The sequence below is a fragment of the Oncorhynchus mykiss genome, chromosome 3 (genome assembly GCF_013265735.2).
Source record: "Oncorhynchus mykiss isolate Arlee chromosome 3, USDA_OmykA_1.1, whole genome shotgun sequence".
Classification (NCBI taxonomy): Eukaryota; Metazoa; Chordata; class Actinopteri; order Salmoniformes; family Salmonidae; genus Oncorhynchus; species Oncorhynchus mykiss.
Genome location: NC_048567.1, coordinates 24,990,290 through 25,015,277, shown reverse-complemented (window position 1 = coordinate 25,015,277; position 24,988 = coordinate 24,990,290). Strand labels below are relative to the sequence as shown.

The window sequence follows — 24,988 nt, the reverse complement described above, 5'->3', positions numbered from 1 at the left end:
AAACAGTGCAGCTTGGAATTGACATAGAGGCAGGGAAACGAAACGTCCTAAAAAATGACTTTTGTAAATTCTCCTACAGAGTCACAAGCAGGTAAGACGTGTTGACAGGGATGTACTAGGAATGAAAAATGGCCCTGGACCTTTTGACTCTGGACTTTTTGACTTTTTGACTGGCACACCAAAACCCCCCCAGCGATACACCACCCACACAACCCACGCCACACTTTATGTAAACAAGATTACTGAACAATATTTATAACAGTAACTTTAGTCAAATATATGTAAAATAGGAGGAGGTTGGCTCTGGCACTGGCAGCAAGGTGGCAAGAATCTCTGGAACCATCTGACCAGTAAAATAAATAATACAGAAAGAAATGTGTTGGTGAAAAGACTGGTGAGTAGGCAAGTCATAGAATAAAATTAAAAGAAACATATTTCCTACCTCCTTAAACTTTTTCAATTTCTGCAGCAGCTCACTTCTCTCAGCAATGCAATCTATAACCAGGTTACTGTCCAGGGCCATTAAAACATCTCGCTCAGTAGCCATGAGCATAAAAGCCTCCAGGTGCTGTTGAGATAGAGTGCTCCTGAGCCTACTCTTGATGAATTTCAGAGTAGAGAAGCTCCGCTCACAAGCTACCTGGGTTACTGACAGGGTAAGTAGTAACTTGTAAGGCCCAGGATGTGGTATGCGTCAGTCAATAGGTTGTACTGACTAAGAATATGGTAGCAACACACTGGACAGTCCTTGCAAGATGAACAGCTCTTGTTCACCATCTCCACCTCGTCTTCATTTCCTTCAGGTCCATGATCCTCCATAGTCCTGATTGTGTATTCTTTAAATCCTGATTGTTTCAACCTAGTCCACTGTTCTGCCAGACTCATGAGCTCACTCTGTAAATTGAAACACCGTTGCTCTGCTGTAAAACTTGATCAAACATTTGCTTAGTTCTTGAAGGGCTGTCTGTGGAAGGTCACTGGCACTGGATGTTAGCTGACTAAAGTTTTTAGGGTCCAGAAGAGCAATGTCGGCATACAAAGTACCATTACTCAGAAATCGTCGATGGATGCTATCTATAACTATATCCAGAATTTGATTATGGACACCAATCCTGTATGCACTCTGCCCCAGTAAAAATCCCATCTTGTGCCATCTCTCCAGGCATGGTCTTCTTCTTTCGAGTCCTTTTTGTTGGCAGAGTGGTTTCTAACTCCAGTTCTGTTTCCTCATCCTGTTCCTGCAACTTCCTGTTGGCCCACTGAACAAATGTGTCTGCAGTTGCCTTGACTTATTCAACATCTCTTGCCATTCCTTTCAGCAGCTCCTCTGTAGACACAACCATACGATGCGCAGACAGAATGTCCATTCCATTTGTTTGAAGATATTTTGAGACTGGTGAGGTGACCTGAAATATTCTGAGGAATATCTGAGCTGTAAGTATCGTTTCATACTTCAGCAACCCCTCAACGTATCCTTTAGCCTTGACCCGTGCAGTAGTGTTGATGTTTTTCTGATCTTGTGTGGTTGAAAGAGTGAGAAGGACATCAACATACAGACCCTCATCTGGATTTCCAAAAGCTCCAAAGACCTTTAAGGCACTGTCTTTAGCCCACCAGCGTGTCTCTCCAATTGGAGCAAGACGTCTGTGTCTTGTGTCCTTGCTCTCCTTCTCCCAAGTGTTCATCCTCTGGTAGGATTCACGGAAGAACACAGCTATGTTGTCAACGAGAGAAAAACTTGCCAAGACGCTCTCTGTTGTGTCTGCCAAAACAAGGTTCAAAATGTGTGCAAAGCACCACACATGCACTTGATTGGTGGACTTTCCAGAGAGCAGGGCAGAGAAGCCTTTATACTGGCCTTGCATACTGGAGGCTCCATCAGTGGAATTGCCAATGCACTTGCTGATGTCAAGCGTCATGTTTTCCAGTACTTTACACAGTACCTGGACAAAGTGTTGTCCAGTGGATGCCTCGCATTTCACCACAGCCACAATTTACTCATGGATGACGTTCGTCACATATCTGACTATGACAGAGCATTGATCTTGTGTTGTAATGTCATGCGCAGTGTCAATCTGGACTGAAAACATACCAGCTTCCTGGATTTCACTTGCTATGGTGGCCTGCATTGTGTGTTGGATGGTGGTAATGACGTTATCGATGGTAGTCTTTGATAAGAGTTTTATTTATTTATTTTATTTATTTCACCTTTATTTAACCAGGTAGGCTAGTTGAGAACAAGTTCTCATTTGCAACTGCGACCTGGCCAAGATAAAGCGGAGCAATTCGACACATACAACAACACAGAGTTACACATGGAATAAACAAAACATACAGTCAATAATACAGTAGAACAAAAGAAAACAAAAAGTCTATATACAGTGAGTGCAAATGAGGTAAGTTAAGGAAATAAATAGGCCATGGTGGCGAAGTAATTACAATATAGCAATTAAACACTGGAATGGTAGATCGGCAGAAGATGAATGTGCAGGTAGAGATACTGGGGTGCAAAGGAGCAATATAAATACCAGTATAGGGATGAGGTAGGTAGATAGATGGGCTGTTTACAGATAGGCTAACTACAGGTGCAGTGATCTGTAAACTGCTCTGACAGCTGGTGAGGGAGATGTGAGTCTCCAGCTTCAGAGATTTTTGCAATTAGTTCCAGTCATGGGCAGCAGAGAACTGGAAGGAAAGACGACCAAAGGAGGAATTGGCTTTGGGGGTGACCAGTGAGATATACCTGCTGGAGCGCGTGCTATGAGTGGGTGCTGCTATGGTGACCAGTGAGCTGAGATAAGGCGGGGCTTTACCTAGCAGAGACTTGTAGATAACCTGTGGCCAGTGGGTTTGGCGACGAGTATGAAGTGAGGGCCAACCAACGAGAGCGTACAGGTCGCAATAGTGGGTAGTGTATGGGGCTTTGGTGGCAAAACGGATGGCACTGTGATAGACTGCATCCAGTTTGTTGAGTAGAGTGTTGGAGGCCGAAGTCGAGGATCGGTAGGATGGTCAGTTTTACGAGGGTATGTTTGGCAGCATGAGTGAAGGATGCTTTGTTGCGATATAGGAAGCCGATTCTAGATTTAATTTTGGATTGGAGATGCTTAATGTGAGTCTGGAAGGAGAGTTTACAGTCTATCCAGACACCCAGGTATTTGTAGTTGTCCACGTATTCTAAGTCAGAGCCTTCCAGAGTAGTGATGCTGGTCGGGCGAGCAGGTGCAGGCAGCGATCGATTGAAAAGCATGCATTTAGTTTTACTTGCGTTTAAGAGCAGTTGCATAGCGGAGAAGGTATAGTGGTATTCGAAATGGTCAGTAATCTGTTTGTTAACTAGGCTTTCGAAGACCTTAGAAAGACAGGGTAGGATAGATATAGGTCTGTAGCAGTTTAGGTCTAGAGTGTCACCCCCTTTGAAGAGGGGGATGACCGCGGCAGCGTTCCAATATTTTGGAATCTCAGACGAAAGAGAGGCTAGTAATAGGCTAGTAATAGGGGTTGCAACAATTTCGGCAGATCATTTTAGAAAGAGAGGGTCCAGATTGTCTAGCCCGGCTGATTTGTAGCGGTCCAGATTTTGCAGCTCTTTCAGAACATCGGCTATCTGGATTTGGGTAAAGGAGAAATGGAGGGAGCTTGATTCGAGAGTGACCCAGACAAATGCAGTGTTTTGCTTTTCTCTATGCAGGCAGTGAGATGCTCTTTCATACACAGGTCGTACTTTCTCAGCCGAATGATCATGTCTAAAAAGTTGCCATGGTCAATGCTGCTGTCATCTAGTGTATAAGCTGCTTCAGACTGCATGCCTCTGTAGCTCAGATCCCTCTTGCCTAGATCTTTAACAACATCTATAATGCGCTCTAGCACTTGCCTTCTTCTGTTCACTTGCTCTCTATGAGCAGACATCTGACTGTCGATGAACAGGCTCTCAATGTTACCTTTGGAGGACCTTAGAAAGTAGGCCTCAGCTTAACCTCTATGCATAACGCTCTTCTCATGCTCTCCCACTCCCTGATGGACATGCTTCCAGTCTGCCATTCCATTCATGAAAGGGCTGTTCTCGGTGGGCTTTGCAAATGCCATACAAATGAAGCAGAATAAAGCATGGTTCTCTTCACTGTATGACAGCCTCTTCCTGTTGGTTCCATCTTTACAAAAGCAAACCTGCATCACAGACTTTTCACACTTTTGTCGGGGGTGGAAACTAAAAAACATATCTAGGTCCCCTGACTTCGGCCTCTTAAAATAATCCAAAATTGGGGTGGCAGTGTCATCCTGGCTCTGGCTCAATCCACATCTGTCCACTGCAGATGCACTATCCTCAACCTGGATGAGTAATTAGTATAAATTAGCATATTTGTATAATATTATAACATGAATTAAAAGGATAATGTTAATATAATATTATATAATGTTAGTAGATTCATATAATTTCATATAATAGTATACTATTTACCACTAGTATAATAGTAATTCCAATTGGGCAATACAGCAGTTTCAGAAATACACAAATATTATATTTATAATTTTTGTAGATTTTCTTCCATCATTAAATTCTTGTGCAATAAAAATGGTCTACATTGGTGGTTAGTTTTTAATGCTAAGTACTAATGTCAATAATCATATCCATTCATGCATAACAATGAGTTCAACATTTTGAAAGTTTGCTGTAGCGCGTCAACCTTTTTTTTGCTGTCCCGCCCCATCCAGGCTGTGATTGGTCGGTTCACGAAAAGTGACATTGACGAGCGCTTTTTTCAACAAAAGGCAACTGATATAGCTAAATAGCCAGCTAGCCAAACCCAAACATTGCTTATCTTATCCCTATTTTCTTCTGCCTTACTGCTTCAGCTGCAAAACCTTGACAAACAGTTGAATGGGTATCGCTGGGCTCAATGGGCTACTCTCTCTGCTCTCTCTCCTCTCTGCTGCCAGTGCCTTCAGGCTCACTAGGCTGACATGATTGACTGGTAATGGCGCCAAATTAATCATTTGTTATTTTAAAACATTTGGCTTCTTCAGCCTCAGGGACTTCAACCTCTTCTCTCTTCGCTTTTCAGCACCACCTTTACGTTTTTTCTCTGTTTGTCCATCTTGCTCCACTGCACTATTTATCCAAATGTCACCACTTAACAGAGATGGGAAAGAGGCAGGGCCCAGGTAAATTTAGAATGGACTGGACCAAAAGTAATTGGCTGGGAGAGAGAGGCTGACAGATGTAATACCCAACCGCAGTGTCAGTGGGCCGGCAGCCCACTCGCCTGGGCCAGTCAGACACACAGCACTTGGTTATTTTCATTTAAGCGGGGGCTGGGGTTATTTATATTTTGCGTTGCATCGGCCCCAATTGTCAAGCGGAAAATTCCTGGTGCTCCAGATGGCCAGTCCGTCATTGCGTGTTGATGTCTCTATAGTATCAGAAAGTTTCCAAAGGACCTATCCTTGCCAAACAACTCTTAAAAATGACCCGTTGAGCTGTTTTTCAAAATACAGAATTACTGTGATTACTGTCAACACTCAAAGCACTTATATTTCAACTCAAAATATGCCATTCAGTTTTTTAATGCATTTTCTTACATTTATAATGTTCCTTCAGACCTCCAGGGGACCATGACACAACGTCCCAAGAACATCTTATACATGTCTTTGGAGACACCAGGAACTACACAAATCTTCCAGGGGACCTGACACAATGTACTAAGAACCTTCAGGGGTCAAAACTGGAGCTATAAAAAGGTCCCCCAGAGAGCGTTTCCTTGGGGCCATTGCACACTAGTAAAATGAAAGTCATGAGCACGTCCGAGAAAAGTCCTGACATGGACCTCAGTGACATCCTGGAAACTAGACAAAAGTACCCCTAAGAACGTTCCCTTGATACCATCACGCAACATTCTAAGGTCAATGGGATAACATTGCGCTGAGACCCTTTAGGGACCTAATATTAATGTCTCCGAATGTCCTCAGGTCATCTCCTGTTTGCTGGGATATAGACTAGAACAGTGGTCACCAACCTTTTTTTTGTTGCGATCACTTTCTGAGTCAAAATGCAAGCTGAGTGCTGTACTGCAGCGCACATTGTGCCACCAGAGACTCTGGGTTCACGCCCAGACTCTGTCGTAACTGGCCGCAACCAGGACGTCTGTGGGGCGACGCACAATTGGCCTAGTGTCATCTGGGTTAGGGAGGGTTTGGCCGGTAGGGATATCCTTGTCTCATCATGCACCAGCGACTCCTGTGGCAGGGCAGGCACAGTGCACACTAACCAAGGTTGCCAGGTGCGCGGTGTTTCCTCTGACACCGAGCTGGCTTCTGGGTTGGATGCGCACTGTGTTAACAAGCAGTGTGGCTTGGTTGGGTTGTGTATCGGAGGACGTGTGACTTTCAACCTTTGCCTCTCCTGAGCCCATACGGGAGTTGTAGCGATGGGACAAGATAGATAAAAAAAATCAAGTGGATAAAGCAGCATATAAACATGGTCTCTTTTTTGCATTCTTGAGTAAGGCAGCTCCAAAATGCAGGTGTTTCAGCCTAGCTCAGTGCTTTCTGCGGAGGGACAGTGGTAATCTTCTCTAGTTGCGCCGTGATTGGCTCAGTGTTTTGTCACTCACGGGGACACTATGTCATCTCAAAATCTACAGGGAGAGCTAGAAAATTCAAGCCCCCTACGTGCTGCCATAGATTTACATTAGAAGTGCCCATCCAAGAAGGCTCAAGGTCATTGGCTACAGATAAAATTACATCAAATGACGTTATATCTACCGTAGCTTTGATTGGACTGATCATGCCAACATCATACTTTCAAAATCTTCACGTCAACAATCTACTGGCAAATCTTTTTCAATCCTTGTCTCATATGAAGAGAAATTATAGATAAAACGTATCAGTGCTCATCGGCCATTGGACATAAACATGACACAAAAAGTTGGAAATCACAAATTCAACAATGAGTGGTTTGGCAGGAATCAGTGGCTAACTGCAAGCGTTGCAAAGCAATCACTATTTTGCTTCCCCTGCCTGCTATTCAGCGAAGAGGGTTTGTGGTCCAAGTCTGGGTTCAAGGGTCTCTTTTCCAAGCTTAAAAGGATAAACATTCACACGCAACACCATGGGCCAAAAAAGGTTGAATACATTGGCCATGCTGTCAATCCAGCATGACTTCTGCAGCGTTCAAAACAACTTGAAATTGAACGTTTTGAACAGTTATCCAATACGGAATTTCAAGTCGGGACCTCGGGCCTCTTTCTAGAGCGCCGACCTGAAGGTCACTGATGTCATGCCTGTTTTACAGAAATGTCATCATCGAATTTTGTAAGAGCTTTCATTGTCTGCTTATACAGTATGCCCCCTTTATTTATCCTACGGTTCTGACATGGTGTACAGGGAGAATACTGTAAAAATGGCCCATGTTCTGAATTTTGTTGCTGTACATTTCAAAAGTTCTGATATATAGTTATATTGACAACGTCCGTCTTAGCTGGCTCGTTAATGTCTTAATCAAAATTATGGATTGCCTCTTATCCACTCATCGTTCCCTTATGCTATGGTTTGTACATCTCAATTGTCAGTAGAAACCACATTTGTTTAAGCAAGTCAGCCAGTAAATGAGGTTGAATTAATTGTTTTGCTGCCCGACAAGGCTCTGCCGATAGCCAGGTGTAGTGGTGGTAAATCACCCCATAGTGGTGAAAAGAAAGCTCTGCTGTTGGGACAGCTTTATGTCGGCCCTAACAGTTTGTGGGCACCGTTTGTCACCGTTATAGTGCAATTAATGTATTGTTTAGCGTTGTGTTATGTAGTGGCTTAGCTGGCATGCATTAAAAAAATAAAAATGTGTTTGCCCCAACAAGATTTACATGCTAAAATCGCCACAGAGCTTGGTTATTTGATAGCACTGGTAATAGGTCGGTTGCTGTAGCCTACTACTTGCCAGGCACATTCGAGCAGAAATTGAAGTAACTATTTCACTGGACTGATGGTCAGTCTCAGCGGAGGGGGAGTGTGCGAGTCGAAGTGGAGAAGTGTATTTCATGATTTTTGAAAGTGTTGAATAAAAACAGCGTTGCAGTGCTGAATAATAAATAAACACTCATAACAAGCGCACCCTTTGCTGTATTCTTTGATGATCTCTCTCTAGGCTTCTGAAATCTTACAGTAGCCTACTCTACAGTCAGCATCAATTTAAATTGTGGGCTCGTCGAAGCTGCTGTAGACACGGTGATCTAAGCCAGAGGTTCTCAAAAATAATATACAATGTAATATTATGAATCTACAATGTATATTCTTAACCCTGGGCAACATGGGCCTGGTCGGTTTACAGGGATATTGGTATCCACAAAAAGCCTATTCTCCACTAATTGTATTCTCCCCCACAATAAAAAAACAACAACATAAATGTACTGTAATTTAAGCTTTAAAACTGCACCATGTTCTCTCTGCCTCATGAAAAAATGTGTAGAATTGTAGGATATTAGCTTTAAAGCTGCAATAACAACAACAATCTCTGCCACATGACAAAATGTGTAGAATTGCAGGAAATTAGCTTGAAAACTGCAAGATGTTCTCTCCGATGGCAAGAGGCAGGCCTTTAAAACGTTGCTTCCCCGGGCCGGAGACTTGGTTCGTCCAGCCATGCACTGCCGAAGTCATAGTAAAGCTTATGGTATGCTATTCTTATCTCACTGGAGTTGTGTTCTGATTATGAAGGGTTCCCTGACGAATTTGATTTCACAAAAGGTGTCCCCGGCCCCCAAAAGAAAACCCCTGATCTAAGCTATCCAATTGACCAGCGGAATGCCTACAGGTGCACCTGATTTAGTCCTCTTAGCCCTCTCCGTAGGCAGAGTTTGTATCTTCAGACAAATAAAATGGTTAAAAATGGGAACACTTTGCTTACCCGGCATGCAGGGCAGATGAATCAAGTGCACCTATCGCATTATTGGCGAATAGGTTACTAAAAATATATAGATTTTTAAAAATAGCCAGCCTGATTGTACCTTTCGTACCTTTCGTTTAAGCTGCTGTACCAAAAGAGTAGTTATCTCTGCAGAAATGTCATAATGGGCACTGGGTGGCTGTATCACTGCCATTTGACCACTGAAAACAACTGTTGAGTTCCATAAGTTGTCTGTCCAATATCTCGTTCCATTATGCCTGTAAATCCAAGTTGCTCCTAACAGGGGCTGCATTCCCCACTGTAGATGTAACATACGAGTCGCCAATCCTTGCTGGCAGTTTTCTGTTTTGGGAAGTGGTAGCTAACATCCCAGTTGGGGATTCATCTGTGAGCTTAAGGATTTTATTGAAATCACCACCCAGGCCCACCCGTGCCTATGCCCCTGACACACACACACGCACATGCGCGCACACACACACACACACACACACACACACAGATCATCAACACCTTCTCCTGACATGAAATGTGTTCCAGAGCTTTAGTAGAGCAGCATATTCTTAAGGGAAATAAATGCCATCATTCAGTTGTTACTACACAGCAACCCCCGCAACTCAGACTAGTATGTTCCGACACCCCCCCCCCCCCCCCCCGCGACTCAGACCAGTATGTTCCTACACCCCCCCGCGACTCAGACCAGTATGTTCCTACACCCCCCCGTGACTCAGACCAGTATGTTCCTACACCCCCCCGTGACTCAGACCAGTATGTTCCTACACCCCCCCGTGACTCAGACCAGTATGTTCCTACACCCCCCGCGACTCAGACCAGTATGTTCCGACACCCCCCCGTGACTCAGACCAGTATGTTCCTACACCCCACCGTGACTCAGACCAGTATGTTCCGACACCCCCCCGTGACTCAGACCAGTATGTTCCTACACCCCCCCCCCCCCCCCCCGCAACTCAGACCAGTATGTTCCTACACCCCCCCGCAACTCAGTCTAGTATGTTCCGACCCCCCCCCCGCGACTCAGACCAGTATGTTCCTACACCCCCCCGCGACTCAGACCAGTATGTTCCTACACCCCCCCGCGACTCAGACCAGTATGTTCCTACCCCCCCGCGACTCAGACCAGTAACACCCCCCGCGACTCAGACTAGTATGTTCCGACACCCCCCGCGACTCAGACCAGTATGTTCCTACACCCCCCCCCCGCAACTCAGACCAGTATGTTCCGACACCCCCCGCGACTCAGACTAGTATGTTCCAACACCCCCCGCGACTCAGACCAGTATGTTCCTACACCCCCCCCCCGCAACTCAGACCAGTATGTTCCGACACCCCCCGCGACTCAGACCAGTATGTTCCTACACCCCCCTGCGACTCAGACCAGTATGTTCCGACACCCCCCCGTGACTCAGACCAGTATGTTCCTACACCCCCCCGTGACTCAGACCAGTATGTTCCTACACCCCCCCGCGACTCAGACCAGTATGTTCCTACACCCCCCCGCGACTCAGACCAGTATGTTCCTACACCCCCCCGTGACTCAGACCAGTATGTTCCTACACCCCCCCGTGACTCAGACCAGTATGTTCCTACACCCCCCCGTGACTCAGACCAGTATGTTCCTACACCCCCCGCGACTCAGACCAGTATGTTCCGACACCCCCCCGTGACTCAGACCAGTATGTTCCTACACCCCACCGTGACTCAGACCAGTATGTTCCGACACCCCCCCGTGACTCAGACCAGTATGTTCCTACACCCCCCCCCCCCCCCCCCGCAACTCAGACCAGTATGTTCCTACACCCCCCCGCAACTCAGTCTAGTATGTTCCGACCCCCCCCCCACGACTCAGACCAGTATGTTCCTACACCCCCCCGCGACTCAGACCAGTATGTTCCTACACCCCCCCGCGACTCAGACCAGTATGTTCCTACCCCCCCGCGACTCAGACCAGTAACACCCCCCGCGACTCAGACTAGTATGTTCCGACACCCCCCGCGACTCAGACCAGTATGTTCCTACACCCCCCCCCCGCAACTCAGACCAGTATGTTCCGACACCCCCCGCGACTCAGACTAGTATGTTCCAACACCCCCCGCGACTCAGACCAGTATGTTCCTACACCCCCCCCCCGCAACTCAGACCAGTATGTTCCGACACCCCCCGCGACTCAGACCAGTATGTTCCTACACCCCCCTGCGACTCAGACCAGTATGTTCCGACACCCCCCCGTGACTCAGACCAGTATGTTCCTACACCCCCCCGTGACTCAGACCAGTATGTTCCTACACCCCCCCGCGACTCAGACCAGTATGTTCCTACACCCCCCCGCAACTCAGTCTAGTATGTTCCGACCCCCCCCCCCCCCCCGCGACTCAGACCAGTATGTTCCTACACCCCCCCGCGACTCAGGCCAGTATGTTCCTACACCCCCCCGTGACTCAGACTAGAATGTTCCTACACCCCCCCGCGACTCAGACCAGTATGTTCCTACACCCCCCGCGACTCAGTCTAGTATGTTCCTACACCCCCCCCGCGACTCAGACCAGTATGTTCCTACACCCCCCCGCGACTCAGATCAGTATGTTCCTACACCCCCCCCGTGACTCAGACCAGTATGTTCCTACACCCCCCCGTGACTCAGACCAGTATGTTCCTACACCCCCCCGTGACTCAGACCAGTATGTTCCTACACCCCCCCACGACTCAGTCTAGTATGTTCCTACACCCCCCCGCGACTCAGACCAGTATGTTCCTACACCCCCCCCATGACTCAGACCAGTATGTTCCTACACCCCCCCGCGACTCAGACCAGTATGTTCCTACACCCCCCCGTGACTCAGACCAGTATGTTCCGACACCCCCCCGCGACTCAGTCTAGTATGTTCCTACACCCCCCCGCAACTCAGACCAGTATGTTCCTACACCCCCCCCCGTGACTCAGACCAGTATGTTCCTACACCCCCCCGCGACTCAGACCAGTATGTTCCGACACCCCCCCGTGACTCAGACCAGTATGTTCCTACACCCCACCGTGACTCAGACCAGTATGTTCCTACACCCCCCCCCCCCCCCCGCAACTCAGACCAGTATGTTCCTACACCCCCCCGCAACTCAGTCTAGTATGTTCCGACCCCCCCCCGCGACTCAGACCAGTATGTTCCTACACCCCCCCGCGACTCAGACCAGTATGTTCCTACACCCCCCCGCGACTCAGACCAGTATGTTCCTACCCCCCCGCGACTCAGACCAGTATGTTCCTACACCCCCCGCGACTCAGACTAGTATGTTCCGACACCCCCCGCGACTCAGACCAGTATGTTCCTACACCCCCCCCCCCGCAATTCAGACCAGTATGTTCCGACACCCCCCGCGACTCAGACCAGTATGTTCCTACACCCCCCTGCGACTCAGACCAGTATGTTCCTACACCCCCCCGTGACTCAGACCAGTATGTTCCTACACCCCCCCGCGACTCAGACCAGTATGTTCCTACACCCCCCCGCAACTCAGTCTGGTATGTTCCGACCCCCCCCCCCCCCCCGCGACTCAGACCAGTATGTTCCTACACCCCCCCGCGACTCAGGCCAGTATGTTCCTACACCCCCCCGTGACTCAGACTAGAATGTTCCTACACCCCCCCGCGACTCAGACCAGTATGTTCCTACACCCCCCGCGACTCAGTCTAGTATGTTCCTACACCCCCCCCGCGACTCAGACCAGTATGTTCCTACACCCCCCCGCGACTCAGACCAGTATGTTCCTACACCCCCCCCGTGACTCAGACCAGTATGTTCCTACACCCCCCCGTGACTCAGACCAGTATGTTCCTACACCCCCCCGTGACTCAGACCAGTATGTTCCTACACCCCCCCACGACTCAGTCTAGTATGTTCCTACACCCCCCCGCGACTCAGACCAGTATGTTCCTACACCCCCCCCATGACTCAGACCAGTATGTTCCTACACCCCCCCGCGACTCAGACCAGTATGTTCCTACACCCCCCCGTGACTCAGACCAGTATGTTCCGACACCCCCCCGCGACTCAGTCTAGTATGTTCCGACACCCCCCCGCAACTCAGACCAGTATGTTCCTACACCCCCCCCGTGACTCAGACCAGTATGTTCCTACACCCCCCCGCGACTCAGACCAGTATGTTCCGACACCCCCCCGTGACTCAGACCAGTATGTTCCTACACCCCACCGTGACTCAGACCAGTATGTTCCTACACCCCCCCCCCCCCCGCAACTCAGACCAGTATGTTCCTACACCCCCCCGCAACTCAGTCTAGTATGTTCCGACCCCCCCCCCCGCGACTCAGACCAGTATGTTCCTACACCCCCCCGCGACTCAGACCAGTATGTTCCTACACCCCCCCGCGACTCAGACCAGTATGTTCCTACCCCCCCGCGACTCAGACCAGTATGTTCCTACACCCCCCGCGACTCAGACTAGTATGTTCCGACACCCCCCGCGACTCAGACCAGTATGTTCCTACACCCCCCCCCCCGCAATTCAGACCAGTATGTTCCGACACCCCCCGCGACTCAGACCAGTATGTTCCTACACCCCCCTGCGACTCAGACCAGTATGTTCCGACACCCCCCCGTGACTCAGACCAGTATGTTCCTACACCCCCCCGTGACTCAGACCAGTATGTTCCTACACCCCCCCGCGACTCAGACCAGTATGTTCCTACACCCCCCGCAACTCAGTCTAGTATGTTCCGACCCCCCCCCCCCGCGACTCAGACCAGTATGTTCCTACACCCCCCCGTGACTCAGACCAGTATGTTCCTACACCCCCCCGTGACTCAGACTAGAATGTTCCTACACCCCCCCGCGACTCAGACCAGTATGTTCCTACACCCCCCGCGACTCAGTCTAGTATGTTCCTACACCCCCCCGCGACTCAGACCAGTATGTTCCTACACCCCCCCGCGACTCAGACCAGTATGTTCCTACACCCCCCCCGTGACTCAGACCAGTATGTTCCTACACCCCCCCGTGACTCAGACCAGTATGTTCCTACACCCCCCCGTGACTCAGACCAGTATGTTCCTACACCCCCCCGTGACTCAGACCAGTATGTTCCTACACCCCCCCGTGACTCAGACCAGTATGTTCCTACACCCCCCCACGACTCAGTCTAGTATGTTCCTACACCCCCCCGCGACTCAGACCAGTATGTTCCTACACCCCCCCCGTGACTCAGACCAGTATGTTCCTACACCCCCCCGCGACTCAGACCAGTATGTTCCTACACCCCCCCGTGACTCAGACCAGTATGTTCCGACACCCCCCCGCGACTCAGTCTAGTATGTTCCGACACCCCCCCGCAACTCAGACCAGTATGTTCCTACACCCCCCCGCGACTCAGTCTAGTATGTTCCTACACCCCCCCCGCGACTCAGTCTAGTATGTTCCGACACCCCCCCGCAACTCAGACCAGTATGTTCCTACACCCCCCCCCCCGCAACTCAGACCAGTATGTTCCGACACCCCCCGCGACTCAGACCAGTATGTTCCTACACCCCCCTGCGACTCAGACCAGTATGTTCCGACACCCCCCCGTGACTCAGACCAGTATGTTCCTACACCCCCCCGTGACTCAGACCAGTATGTTCCTACACCCCCCCGCGACTCAGACCAGTATGTTCCTACACCCCCCCGCAACTCAGTCTAGTATGTTCCGACCCCCCCCCCCCGCGACTCAGACCAGTATGTTCCTACACCCCCCCGTGACTCAGACCAGTATGTTCCTACACCCCCCCGTGACTCAGACTAGAATGTTCCTACACCCCCCCGCGACTCAGACCAGTATGTTCCTACACCCCCCGCGACTCAGTCTAGTATGTTCCTACACCCCCCCGCGACTCAGACCAGTATGTTCCTACACCCCCCCGCGACTCAGACCAGTATGTTCCTACACCCCCCCCCCGTGACTCAGACCAGTATGTTCCTACACCCCCCCGTGACTCAGACCAGTATGTTCCTACACCCCCCCGTGACTCAGACCAGTATGTTCCTACACCCCCCCACGACTCAGTCTAGTATGTTCCTACACCCCCCCGCGACTCAGACCAGTATGTTCCTACACCCCCCCCCCCGTGACTCAGACCAGTATGTTCCTACACCCCCCCGCGACTCAGACCAGTATGTTCCTACACCCCACCGTGACTCAGACCAGTATGTTCCGACACCCCCCCGCGACTCAGTCTAGTATGTTCCGACACCCCCCCGCAACTCAGACCAGTATGTTCCTACACCCCCCCGCGACTCAGTCTAGTATGTTCCTACACCCCCCCGCGACTCAGTCTAGTATGTTCCGACACCCCCCCGCAACTCAGACCAGTATGTTCCTACACCCACCCGCGACTCAGTCTAGTACTGTATGTACCGGCAACCCCAACAGCCAATGCTAAACCAATCCAAAGGACCATATCTCTAACACAAGATGTCAATAATCTCTCTCCCTTATGGCTTTCATAGACCATGACTCTCTCCTTTTGCATATAAATGAATGCTTTTGCTCTTTGTGTATCTCAAATAGGTACATGCCAGTTGCTACAAATGAGTTTGTCATTCCTCAATAGCCAAGAATTAGCACTTGTTACTGCTGTACTGTACATAATTAAATGGAGGGAGTTGAAATGGAGGGAGTTAGGAGTTGAAGAAAGCGACCAAGCAAAGGTAAAACAACCTTGGTCCTCACGTCATATACAAGAGCATTAATGCCAGTACATCCGCTTACACAAAAGAGGCAAAAATAGCTATTGACTGGAGAGTGTTGCTGAGAAATATAAGGACAGTGCGGTGTGGTCTTCTTGAAATCATAACTCTATGCAGCTATGAAATAGATTTTTGAAATTCTAACACTATAATGGATATTATATGTCATTATGATAGCCAACTTTCCTTCATGTAGTACAAATTGTATTAGAGCTTGCTCTAGCCCCTCTCTCTCTCTCTGTCTACGGTATGTCTCTGTCTCTATCTCTCCATCTCTTTGTTTATTTCTCCCTCTCCCCCCCTCACTCTCTGTCTGTCTCTCCCTCTGTCTGTCTCTCCATCTCTCTGTTTCTCTCTCTCCCCCCTCTCTCTCTCTCTCTCTGTCTGTCTATCTGTCTGTCTCTCTCTGTCTGTCTCTCCCTCTGTCTGTCTCTCCATCTCTCCGTTTCTCTCTCTCCCCCCTCTCTCTCTCTGTCTGTCTGTCTGTCTGTCTGTCTGTCTATCTGTATGTCTCTCTCTGTCTGTCTCTCTCTCTCCATCTCTCTGTTTATCTCCCCCCTCTCTCTGCCTGTCTCTAACACCTTTATCTCAATGCCCCTATAGGTATGTATTGTATATCTATTATATCTCTCTCAGCTCTCTGGCTGTGTTCTCACACGTAGAGTGTCGTTACCAGGCTCTCCAGCTGCACTAGCCAGGATCTTAATTGAATATTTGCACACAGCCGTGTGCTGCAGCTCCAGAGGCACGTGGTTTTCCAGGGACAGAATACCGGTGTTGTCAGGCCAACACTCCCACTCTGACTGACTGTCACCTAAAGGCTCCACCGCGCTCTGTGAAGCTAGAAAGGAGCTCATATACCTGGTCTATCAGTAAGTTATAGAGTAAGAATGGATGGGAGATGGGGAGATACAGTATTCACACCATATGGTGAGTGAATGGGATGTGGTAAATGAGTCAAGGCGATGTATGTGTTATGGGTGTGAGGCCGTAGGGTATGTACAGAAGGCGTGCGAACATCCATGCAAATATCTTCACATGCAAGAGAATGCGTGGGCTTGTGTTGTGTATACTGCACTGTAATTGTGTGTGTGTTTATATGCCTGCTTGCACTGTGCATGTGCGTGTGCGTGTGCGTGTGCGTGTGTGTGTGTGTGTGCGCACGTACTGTACTGTACTGTACTGTAAACTGAGTCTGTGGCTCCAATGCGTTCCCAGTTTCCCAAGTTCCTGTGCCCACCACTGCCAACATCCCAGTTTACTCTTCAGCCTTGGCACTCCACCTAGCCAGGTGGCACTGTGCACGCTTCAAGTGTGTCCTTGTTTCATATCATTCCTCTTCCCCTATCCTATCTGATGGAGAGAGACAGGGAGAGAACTATGAGCACGGGTTGGACATTTGTATTGCATGGAGTAAGCAAGGGATGTGAAAAAAGTAAATGACAGTGGTGAGAGAGAGGGAAAGATTACTACAATAGTACATCCGCCTTAGGTTCACATCACTAATGGTAACCATGGAAATAATTATAGAGCAGACACACAGACGGTTAGAGAGAATGCAAAAGAGAGAGAGTAAGAGAGAGGCAGAGAGAGGGGGGGAGTGAAGGAGAGAAAATCTATGTGTGTGTGTGTGGGGGGGTGTAGTAAATTGTTTTCTGCAATACTTAAATTAACCAATCCCTGTAATTCTAATAGCTCAGTGACTTACTATCTGTAATGCGATGGGTTAAAAAGTTGGCCCAAGCTTACAGTTGTCATGGAAACAGATCTAAGTCACCCTTTACCCCTTTGGAAATACCGATTACTTTAAATATACTATTAAGTGCCATCACTGGTGATGTCTTAAGTGACTGAAATAAAAAAATGGCTGGCTTTTTAGCTGTTGGTGATAAAAGAGTACGGCAAATTGTGCTTTGATGTAGGTCTACGTGAAGATAGGTATAGAGTGTTGTCACCATTACTGATGTGTTTGGGTACTTCTCATTGTCTTTCTTTCCATGAGACATCCAGTTATGTGCATTGAAACCGTTACACCTACCCCAGATTTGTCTTGTGTCTCTGTGTGTGTTTTTCTGTATGCATGAGCGGGTTGCAGCTTTCAGTGTCATAGTCATATTGTTACGCCTCCCACACACTTGCCCCTAGCTCTGAACCTCTCATTCTCCCCAGATGTGTGTGTGTGAGAGGGGGCAGGAAGAGAGTGAGAAAGGGGGTGGAGAGAGAGAGAGAGAGAGAGAGAATTCTGGGCACCTCATACTAGTACTGTACTTAAAATCACTCCATTACTCGACTCCCACACCCTTTCAAAACATCTCTGTCCTATCCCTTTAACAAAACTGAGATAGAGCAAGAGAGAGGGAGATGTGAAGGCAAAGCAAGGCAAGGCATAAGTGCTGCTCCAACCATATACACCTGTGTGACACAATCTCCTTCAACATAGATTGGACAGGACTTCCATCGAAGGAGAGGCGGATTACTTGAGGATGTACTATAATTTCTAGCAACTGGATAAGGGATGCTAATTTGGAAATATTCACCCGGTTATTCCATGCTGTAGGACACTGTTCACTTTCGTTGAAGTGTTGCTGTTTCGCTGTTATTTTTTTTATGACGTTTGCGTTTTGATGGTCACCAATGATTCGTCCTTCCTGTACATGCAAGAGTAGCCTGACCAGGCGCTGGCACAGCATCTGCTCTGCTGCTAGTTCAATATTCTCTGCCGATTTGGGAACTAAGAAAGCGTCGGTCAATCAACGGAAAGATTACTTCGAATATCTTTCCCCCTGCATAAGATTAGGACTTGTCGGAGCGCATCCGAACGCGCACTAGCCTATATCCAATAATTGGCACACAGGATAGGCGGACTTCGCCCCCCCCCCCCCCCTCCCACACACACACACACACACACACACACATACACAGCTGCAGATATCATGGGTTGATATGCTTATTGTAAAAAACAAAACTACAAAACATTGAATTAACGAATGAGTGTATTATTAATATTTATTTTAATCATTATTTTATTTTTCCAAAATCGAAATTGAGGTCTTGTAGAAAATATATCATCCACGCCTGGACAACATCATTTTGGGGATAGAAGGCATACAACCCTTAAAAACCATTGCTCAATTACAACCAAAACATGAGAGAAATTCGCCTCAGTAGATATTCTGTAGGTTACCGAGGAAACGGCCGCGGGATTCGGGGCGAGGGCAACTGTGCGAGGGGACAGGGAGAGGCCGGGGAAGAGGAGCTCTCAGCGCGACTGCCCGCCGCGGAACAGCCGCTGCCGGTGCTGGAGAGCTTGGCTGGGGGGAGGTGGTGGAAAAATGAACCATACATCCGTGAGGAATTATAACAGTCGCTGATTTTGGAGACATAGTCTATATCTAATTCTTCATATTTTTTCCGTATGGATATACTACAATAAGAGACGTCTACAAATCCAATCAAGTATAGCCTAGGATAGCTAATATTTTGGTGTTTATTTATGTGTGGGGAAGAGAATCATCCTTATTCTCTGTGAGCTTACATGTGGCACTTTAAGGTCATGATAAGTATATTTATGAGCACTTTTCAAAAGTATACAGCTTGAAGTTTAGACACTGCACCTTATGAGGAGACTACTGCCTCACTTCCTTGACCAAAACACAAATGCCACGAGTAAGGCTAATCATTTTCCCCCTCCTAAATTGCACTTGTAAAAATCTCTCATATTTATATCACTGAGTTAGAATAGATTTTTTTCATGAGTGAAACGTTAAGTTGACCTAGAGATTCCAATTTCAAGATGCCTGGATAGTAAAGTCCGGTAATTCTGTCATTTATATGTGTATTTATGTGTTGAATATTTAAAGTGTGGACAAAGTTGTTGATAGTTATTTGGCTGTTTTAGTTATTTGGCTGTATATTCGTTTTTGATTAGAATATATTCTACCGTCTTCGCTTGCTGGTGTTATTTAAATCGGATTCTTTGCTTGAGAATTGACCTCAAGCACTGCCTGAGCAATATATCTGTATGGCCAACTCATAGTCTCAGACCTGCAGATGCTGAACTCAATGGGTGAGGCACTCACCTGCTTGACAGCAACCCAGACGAATGCACTTAGGCTACCAGGCAAATGCCATGACACACGTTCACAATCAAGTCCAGTGTCAGCAGATACTCACTGACACCAATGTATTTCATTATTTATAGACACTAATGCCAAGGCATAGTGGAGGAGCATTGATTTACAGCAAGTTTGGGCCCAAAGGAATGTGACAACGACAACAATATCAAACAGACACTAAAACCCGTGGAAAACTATGGTAACTCAAGACAAAGTTGGATATCTCAAATTTGCTTCGAATTGTCTCCATTTTTTTATTGTGGGCTGAATAGACTTTGGACATCTGAAGATACTTTAGAGGTCTGGGATCAAAGCACAACACCTCGCATCTTTTTTAGGTAGGAACCAACGCCGTCTTCTTTCTTAGGTAGGAACCAACGCCGTCTTCTTTCTTAGGTAGGAACCAACGCCGTCTTCTTTCTTAGGTAGGAGCCAAAGTCATTATCCGATGTTTCCTGTCCCATCTTGGTCATGACCAAGTATGTTGCATTCACCAGATTCTATTCCGGTTCTGTACAGAAGGAACAGGCTATTGGATTGAGTTGGCATCTCGTTTTGTTGTGTCATGCACACATGAAAGCATGTTGTCATGATCCACTGTATTACAGTCCGCTTTTGTACTTTCCCAAATAGTAAGAAGATTTTAACATCTTGCACCAATATAAGATGAAACACTTGAGTTGAGCAAGTTTAAGGTGATAGTTCACCCTAAACTCAAATCAAACCACTTTGAGGTCTGTATATTTTAGGGTGAACGATAACTTTAAATCTTACAAGGCTACCTCCCTCTTTATTATTGGCCCTGATTGGTTAGAGCTAGGCCAAGAGTAGAACATGCTCATTCTGGATATCTAGTTGAAAAATAGGACTATTTTATTGCCATGACAACGTATCCTTTCTGACATGCATCAAATTACACTAAGTAAGCTGCCGCTGCCTGCTAAGTGGCAAGCCTAAAAGCTAGACGTTGTTTGTTTATCTGTTAAATCATTCATCAATTAAAACTCAGAAATTACTCCTAAGTGCGCATACCATAGAAATAAAGAATTAGAACGGGTAATGCCAAGTCAGTTTGACAGTATAGCTTACTCATTGGTACACTCAGTATGAGGATATCGGAGAGAATGAGGATATCGGTTCTATAGATTCTATGTCTATGGCTCAGACATCCTCTAAGGCATGGTCATACATGTAGAGACGTGACCTAAATATGTTGAAATATGTCAAGAAAGATCATCAAAGAACTGCAATGGAGTATAGTGTATGTTGCACACAGGAGAGACTATCCTACGTTTGGAGTTACAGTTCTTGGATCAAAAGCTAACAGGTCTGCAGACCAGAATTCTCTCAAAACAATGGAAAACATACAAAAAAGGCCCACAGCATTTCAGCACCCACTCCCTCTCCAGCCTCCATCACTCTGGCTCTTGTTCTCTCTCTCTCTCCATTCGTCTCTCTCTCTCTCTCTCTATCCATTCATCTCTGTCTCTCTCTCTCTCCCTCACTCACTCCCTCACTCACTCACTCACTCTCCCTCACCATACTCTCTCTGAGGGACTAAGCTGGAAGCTGTTGCCACCCACACGTTTCATCTTCAGCTTTCGGCTTGACATCAGATTTACATTCAGAAGGAAAAGAGTGCACCATTTCACACACACAAGCACATGCCAATGCAAACTGACATGTTCACACATGCATGTGCATGACAGTGCAAACTGTACCGTATGAAGGGAGGGTTAGAGGCCCATGCGCACGTGCGTCATTGGCCTCAGGTATGCTGTAGGCGGTGTATACAAACTCATGCACAATTGCACATGAACGCACACATCATGTGCATCCTATTGTATCCGTGAACGCGTTCTCAATATAAATGGTTCTATGGGTTCAAATCAGATGCAGTAACAGAAGACTGAGGACACTATTGCTTTCTCCTCTATACGTTCCTCTAACCCTCCCTTCATTATGTAATGCCTAGTACTATTTCATTTACTACCATACTATTTAAGTCAGTCTAAGGCAATAGGTTTGTTACTGCTTTGCGTTTGCCTGTCATTTCAGTAATGATAGTACTAGACACCGTATACCCCAGACATCATGAACAAAAAACAAATGCTATCAGCATGACTATAGATTTTCATTTCCCCCCACATTTGGAGCATGTTTTCTCCCTCTGTTGCTTAGCGTTTGGAGGTGAGTGTGTAGGATGTAGTTTATAGGGTCCTATGTGTCTTTTCTGTTCGCTGGCTTTGTTATGTGTCTGTAACTCAAATGCAAGGTACTTGGAAACTGTTGCCATGGAAACTAAATAAAGAGCCCGGGTTTGGATCAAAAGGGACTGGGTGAGAAATTGAATGAAATGGACCTATTGAGTCCCTTTTACGGATGGCTTTTTAACACATTATCATAAATAAATATTTAATGTGGTCGATTATTGTTGAACACCATTAAGGGGTTCGTGTAGGACACAAATAATACTGGTGCTACTGCAAAACATCACACAATTCACGCCGCTCATTTGTCTCCACTTAAGGTAGAAGTTGCTCTAACAACAGACCTAGGATCAGATTACTCATCTCTTCATCATAACCTTGACCTTGTAGGGATGAAAAAAGATCTGACCCAGTATCAGTGTTTAGAAGCAACTTCAACCCACTCATCTCGTCTCCACAGCATGAAGCGCATGAAGCGTTATAGTAACACATGGACATGACTAAACAAGTGAGGATATGCGGTTACGTTTGAGATGTGTAAAAGAAATAGAGCCCGTACACTCATAAGCTCCACTGTCAAGGTATGTTTGTGAATAAAGGTACGTGGTAGATCTTATGAGTGTGTGGGCTCCATTTCTTTTATACTGGCACTGCACCCCGCCAAAGGATGGGTCAGTTCCTTACCTTAACTCTTACCTTAACCATTTCAAATGTCAACTTCAATGGTGTATGGATGTCCCAAGGATCCCGGGTAGCAGAAACCCTAAAAGATGTACGTTTGATCACACTTGACTACATTTGACATGTGTCTGACTCACCCATCATAATACGTACATGATGCTCTTAGGATTTCAATAGCATGATTCCCTTCTCCCCCCCTACTTCATAACATCGGATTTCAGTTCATACAAAAACGACATACTGCTGCTATGACACGTGGGAGTATACTTTCCCAATACCAAATGACAAGCTAGCCCAGACCCCAGATGATCTTGTGTACCATGAACCATACACAACAGTGTCAGGTCACTTGTCATTTATGTCTGCTTGTGTCATTTCTAGAGCAGAAAATTGTAGCAGGAGGAAATGTTTGTGTTAATTGAAAGTGCCTGGTTCAAAAGGGATAGTCAAAAAAGAAAAAAACAAGTGCAGGTTTTTCCTTTTTCAGTGTAGAACAGAAAATTGTCCATAGTATGTTGTCTCTGGTCAGTTATATATGGTTTGTTACGCACAAGCATACCATCTAGAATGAAGTATGCTAAAGCATTGGGCAAGTAGTATGCTTCTGCACCTGCATTGCTTGCTGTTTGGGGTTTTAGGCTGGGTTTCTGTACAGCACTTTGTGACATCAGCTGATGTAAGAAGGGCTTTATAAATAAATGTAGATTGAAATTGGATTGATATGCTAAGTAGTATGCTAGTATGGTCATTGGAACGTAGCCCTAGAGTACATTAGTGGAGGTTAGTATGCACTACACTGCACTACACTGCCTTAGATCCTTTCTTGTACGTTTGCATATCACTAAGGAATTGGAACAAAGACTGTTGGCATTTGTAAAGCTTTGAAATATCCACTTTTGGAGGTCAAACCGCAACGACTCAAAATCACAACACCGTAATACTGTTTCTTTGTAGATAAAGCAATTAACACTTTATGTTTAAATGGGGCAGAAATCCTTGCTCAGCGATTGCAAAATTTGCCATAATGAGAAAAAAAAGTGGCGTAATAAATAGAATGTTGACTTTATATTACTAAAACAATGTAGTGAAATGTAGTAATATTATCATCATGTTTTCTTATACACAAAGCTCTTATGAATAACTGCGGCCTATCAGGTATACCTAAGGTTTTTGTTCATAATCATTACCAAACACGTGCATTCTTTTCTTAATTTACTGAGCCAAATGACACTCAGACTTTGCCAAAGTATTGTTGTGTTGCCTAGCAAGCGTTATGCTAAGGGCATCTCAAGGATTCGTTCTGTTAGTACAGATGCATCAGAACCTTTACTGCATAAACACTTCCACAATGTCAGGTTTGGCTTCACGCGGTGATTTGAGAGCTTTGAGTGAAGGCCGATGGTGGTGAACAGCAGATACGGAACGGCCTTGCTGAACTATTTCCTGTTTCCGTAAACTCACCGTCACGCTGCAAGGCTCTGTGCACTTTCAAATCGAACAAAAGGCTTCATTAGCCAATCATATCAGAACACAAAACCCAAAGAATTCAAGAGGGGTAACCCATGACAACCAGCGGTAACACTTGATTTGGATAGTCCATCTGTAGATGCTCTACAGACTATCAGCAACATTTCAACTAACTATCTACTAACCCTAACCATAACCCTAGCCCTAACCTTAACCATTACGTAACCCTTATTCTAAACCTAACCCTAACTGTAACCGTAGGAAGCAGTTGCTTATCAACGGATAGTTTGTTGATCTGTAGAGCATCTACAGATGGGTTATCTGGATGATCCAAACTAAGTGTGACTCAACAAGCCTTTACAGTCAGTTATACACACACACAAAAAAAACATTAATGAGAATAATATTTGCTGTCTTTTTGAATAAACTCTTTCACATAGTAGACTAAGTGTTGCAAAGAGTAAAGAAAACAACTTGGTAGATCTCCAAACAAATCAAAGGTTTGGCCCAATGAAATCCTCCATAACACCAATATTTTCAGATAATCATATGAATCTAAATTGGCAACAAAGGACAAAGTTTTCACCCTCAGGGAGAGAGCACGATGCCAAGTTGCTGACTGGCTCCAGCTTATCTAAATGTATAGCTAGCTAAAGCCACAGAGCGGTCACACCTTAGGACTGTTAGGAGGGATGCCAGCTGAATTTTTACTTAGCTACTCAGACATGGCTACAGTCTACTTGCTCTTGGAAAACTAATTTGTTTTGGGAACAGTAGTTCCAGGGGGACCTGATACACCTCTTAGTTTATGTTGCATTTTGACTGGGGCTGTATTTGGAGTGCACACATAATGACTATTGTCCTGATATTTTC

The 24,988-nt window shown here is 46.7% G+C and overlaps 1 protein-coding gene across 9 annotated transcripts in view; it reads left to right on the top strand.

Annotated features, from left to right (window-relative positions):
* The window catches only part of LOC110515208 (ras/Rap GTPase-activating protein SynGAP), a 115,342-nt gene that overhangs the window by 37,693 nt on the left and 52,661 nt on the right, over positions 1 to 24,988 (top strand). The window contains exon 1 of one of the 9 annotated variants that reach the window (XM_036973045.1): positions 18,591 to 20,095. The exons of the other annotated variants lie outside the window; for them this stretch is intronic. The gene's annotated coding sequence lies outside the window, so the exon portion shown is untranslated. Of the gene's footprint in view, positions 1 to 18,590; positions 20,096 to 24,988 lie in introns of those variants that run through there. 9 annotated transcript variants of the gene reach the window in all.